This window comes from Lactuca virosa, chromosome 5, assembly GCF_052849685.1.
Source record: "Lactuca virosa cultivar CGN04683 chromosome 5, Lactuca_virosa_CGN04683_v6, whole genome shotgun sequence".
Lineage (NCBI taxonomy): Eukaryota > Viridiplantae > Streptophyta > Magnoliopsida > Asterales > Asteraceae > Lactuca > Lactuca virosa.
Window position 1 is genome coordinate 232,208,124 of NC_136430.1, and position 5,190 is coordinate 232,213,313.

A 5,190-nucleotide genomic window follows, 5' to 3' on the forward strand; every position below is an offset into this window, starting at 1 on the left:
TTCTTCAATGGCATGTTTCAATCTCGAGTGTGCCCTTCAAGTTTTGTGACTGGGATGCCGAGGATCACAAAACAAGGTGTGAAGTAACCATGCAAATTACTTGGTACCCTTAATGTATTACCCCTCAATCGATGTGCCGGTTAACCACACACGCTCCATCGATACTATGATAAACATTAAGTCACCCTTTACCTACCTTGTTAAGTTCAAGTTAGTGTGCCGGTTAACCACACACGCTCCACTAACGACTTAAACAAAGTGTAAAGTGTAATTTCATGGATTAGCACCTTATTCACATTTTCCTAAAATAACTAAGATTGGGAATTCAATAAAGTTTAGTTACTTTAGTATTATCATTATACTTTTAATGAGAATTTATAAGTCCTTGTCCTACCCGTTCGGCTAACGACCCTCCACCGATTAAGGAAGCGGTGGGTGAGAGTGGACACCCATTAAGTTGTCATTTTATAGGCAACAGCCTTATACCCCCCTTATAGACTGGCTTCGTGAATGAGGCGTACTAGCGGTAAGACGACTTGATCTTATACATATATAAATATTATTAAACTTATAATATTATAAAGTATAAGGGTTGAATTTTAACTTTTAAAATTCTAGGGATTGGAACTAAAGTTTTTAATATGACTTTACATGTTCCAAAACTTGAGGGCAAGTTTTGTAAACTTTCAAAACTTTTCATTTCTCATAACTTATGAGTTAATGGTTATTAAAAATGAAGACTCTTCATTTTTTTTTTAACCTATGTGTTTTTTTAATGGTTATTTATAAATGTGACTTTTGGTTATCCATAACTTAAGAACTAGTTATGGACTCCATTAAAACACATAAAGATCAAGAATTAATCTAATCAGTTATTAGCACATAATTTCTATGATCTTCTAAACTCATATGTTTCTGAATGTTCATATCAAAAATTTCAAGAATCGTAAAAACATATACAAAACTTGAAATTTTGATACGAGCTTTTGAACAAAACTTCGATTTTCAAGTTTTTTTTTTTTGCATCAAGTATCAAATAAACAAACCAGGCTCTGATACCACTGATGGATTTTCAGCATTCTAACACTCCTATGGTGTACATGCAACCCTAGAAACCTTGGATCTATGTTTGACTAAGATACATGCAAATAATTATTTTTCCAAGGTTCTTATCCTAACTAGCATGGCATGGGGTACTTGAATCAAATAAAACTAGTAGAATTACTTACCTTGTAGTAGTAGTTGATTGCTTGGAGTTTGAGAGCCTAGCACCAATAATGTGGATGTCTCAAATGGAAGTCACAAATCACCACAAACTTGGAAACTTGAGATAATAGTCACAAACTTCTTGAAATCGGCCCTCTTAGTTTACACACATCAACTAGTGCAATTTCAAGAACCAAAGCCTCCTTTATACAGTGTGGTGGATTAGGGTTACATCCATGTAAACCCTAATACCCATGTCTTTTCATTTCCGTGAGATCCATGGGTTAAAGCTCCATGGAGTATCCATGGACTTTCCATGCAAGCCTAGCCCATTCCAAATAAGCATTAGCCCACACTCTATAAATACAAGAGCCCATATTTAATTAGTCATACTTTTGATCTCTAAATTAATTATAGATCAATACTAATTAAATAATATGATTTTATATTAATATATTAGGACTTATAATATATTAATAAATCATAACTTATACTATTCTCAAACGATTATCCATAAATTGTTCGGGTGAAGTGCAACCCAAATGGACCATGCCGGGTCGGGTCAAGTACATACCAAATATAGTTATGGACTTAGACACTATATCCAACAATTCTCCACTTCCTGTTTAAAATCTTTGAACTTTTCAAAGGTTTCTGACTTATGCTTGATTAAGTAGACATAACCATATCTACTGTAATCATCAGTAAAAGTCACATAGAAGTGGTTAGCATCCCTTGTGGTGGTTCTGAAGGGTCCACACACATCAGTATGTTTGAGATCCAACAAACCATCACCCCTAGCACAAGTACCTCTGAAGGGTGACTTTGTCATTTTCCCAAGCAAATAAGATTCACAACTATCATCCGACTTTAGGTCAAATGACTCCAAGACTTCATCCTTTTGAAGTTGGCTTATGCGTTTCTTGCTCACATGTCCAAGACGACAATGCCATAATGATGCTTTATCCAAGCTAGTGGAAGAATCAATACACAACACATTATTTCCTAGGTTATCTACAAGCGACACATTTTCATATACATCATCACAAGGTAATGCTTTAAAATAAAGAACATTATTAAAGAAAGCATTAATACCACCACATTCATTATCAAACGAAAAGGTAAACCCTTGTTTGTACAAACCATGAAAGGAAATAATATTTTTTGTCATTTCAAACGAGTAACAACATTTATTCAAATCTAGTGTTAACCCACTACTTAGCAACACATAATAAACTCCAATCTTTGTGACAGGTGAAGCTTTCCTATTCCCCATGATTAAGTTTATCTTCCCATGCTCCACATTCTCACTTCTTCTTAGTCCCTGCAAATCAGAACATATGTGAATACCACAACCAGTATCAAGGACCCAAGAATTAGAATAGGGTGAGTTATTAGACAATATAGTGTAAATACCTGCATGGTTGGGTTTTACTTTCCCATCCTTAACATCTTGCAAGTACTTTGGGCAGTTTTGCTTCTAGTGCGCCTTTTCATGGCAATAGAAGCATTCAGCCTCTTTAGGGTTGGCAGAAGGAGTGACAGAACCACCTTTAGTTCTACTTGAAAAGGATCCATCAAGGGACTTTCCCTTGGTACCCTTCACAGGGCTCTTCCTCTTCTTCCCTTTACCTTGCCCGATATCCAGAACAGGGGAGGCGGTAAGAGTAGGAGTAGTAACAACCGATTTACCTTTAAGACCACTTTCCGCGGTCTTCAAAAGTCCTTGAAGCTTGCTGAGTGTAACTTCCTCCTTGTTCATGTGATAGGTCATTCGAAATTGATCATAACAAGAAGGTAAGGAGTGCAAAATGATGTCAATCGCCAACTCCTCGGGGAAGTTCACATTCAACTTCATCAAACGGTCCACGAATCTTTGCATTTTCTGCATGTGGCCTGTAATGGGTTCACCATCCTTCATTCGGGTTGTTATCATGGAGGAGATTATTTCATATCGCTCTTAACGAGCACTCTGATGGTATCTTTCCATCAGATCCTGGTACATCTCAAAAGGATAAAATTCCTCATAGGACTTTTGGAGCTCAGCTGACATAGTGGCCAACATGATACATGCCACTTTGGTAGCGTCTCTCTCATGTGCCCTAAAGTCAGCGATCTCCTCGGGAGTAGCAGTAGACTCATCAAGATCCTTCAGCTCCTTGTCGAGGACATATACCTTGTCCTCATAGCAAGTGACCATCCTTATGTTCCTAATCCAATCATTGAAATTAGTCCCATCAAAGATGACTCTCCCACAAAGGTTCATGAGAGAGAAGGAGTCGGTAGGGTTTGAGCCAGAAGCAGCATTGTTGGAAGACATTTGAAAAAGAAGAAAGACAAGTTTAGATTAGATATAAAGATAGTCCTTAATAATACACCCAAATGTAATATTAAGGCTAGGACCCAACACAATATTTTATAACTTAGAAGAGGGATGTCGTAATCCAAGCTATAAAATATTTGAAGGTAGGTGAATGACGATTCACCAATTTCCACCATGAAAAACGAAATGAATTATTAGGTTTTAATTGGTTTTTGAAACTCCTAGATTCTTTTGAGATTCATTGAACTTTTCAATGGCATGTTTCAATCTCGAATGTGCCCTTCAAGTTTTGTGACTGGGATGCCGAGGATCACAAAACAAGTTGTGAATAACCATGCAAATTACTTGGTACTCTTAATGTTTATCACCTAATCGATGTGCCGGTTAACCACACGCACTCCACCGATCTATGATAAACCTTAAGCCACCCTTTTCCAACCTTGTTAAATCCAAGTTAGTGTGTCGGTTAACCACACACGCTCCACTAACGACTTAAGCAAGGTGGAAAGTGTAATTTCATGGGTTAGCACCAAATTCACATTTTCCTAAAGTAACTAAGATTGGGAATTTATAAAACATTTAGTTACTTTATAATAATCATTATACTTTTAATGAGAATTAAAGTCATTGTCCTACCCGTTCGGCTAACGACCCTCCACCAGTCAAGGAAGCGGTGGGTGAGAGTGGACACCCATTAAGCTGCCATTTTATAGACAACAACCTTATACCCCCCCTTATAGACCGGCTTCGTGAATGAGGCCTACTAACGGTAAAACGACTTGATCTTATATATATATATATATATATATATATATATATATATATTAACTTATAATACTATAAAGTATAAGGGTTGAATTTTAACTTTTAAAATTCTAGGGGTTGGAACTAAAGTTTTCTAAAGTGACTTTACATGTTCCAAAACTTGAGGGCAAGTTTTGTAACTATTCAAAACTTTTCAACTTCATAACTTATGAGTTATTAGTTTATTAAAATGAAGACTCTTCATTTTATGTAACCTATGTGTTCATTAACGGACTTTAAAAGGAGTGACTTTTGGTAATCCATAACTTGAGGACAAATTATGGATTCCATTAAAATACATAAAGATCAAGAACTAACTAACAAACAATTTGCAAATAATTCCTATGATCTACTAAAACTCATAAGTTCGTGAACATCCACATCAACAATTTCAAGAATCATATAAGCACATACAAAACTTGAAATTTTGATAATAGCCTTTGAAATTGGATTAACATAATCATTACAACATCAAAAATAGTTTTATAAGTCCAAAACAGTTTAGTGTAATGATCCTAGTCCAATTCCAGCTTAAAAACTCGAAAAACTGCATTGTGGGCCTCCTACTCGTCGAGTGCAAGAACCTACTCGACGAGTAGGATGAAAAAACACATGGACTCGTCGAGTCCCCCCATGGACTCGGCGAGTTCACTGATCAGACAGCAATTTTTTCGACTTTTTTAACAAGTTTGCATCAAGTATCAAGAAAACAAGCCTAGGCTCTGATACCACTGAAGAGTTTTGAGCATTCTAACACTCCTAAGGTGTACATGCAACCCTAGAAACCTTGGATCTATGTTTTACTAAGATACATGCAAATTTGATTTTTTCTAAGGTTCTTAACCTAACTACATCGC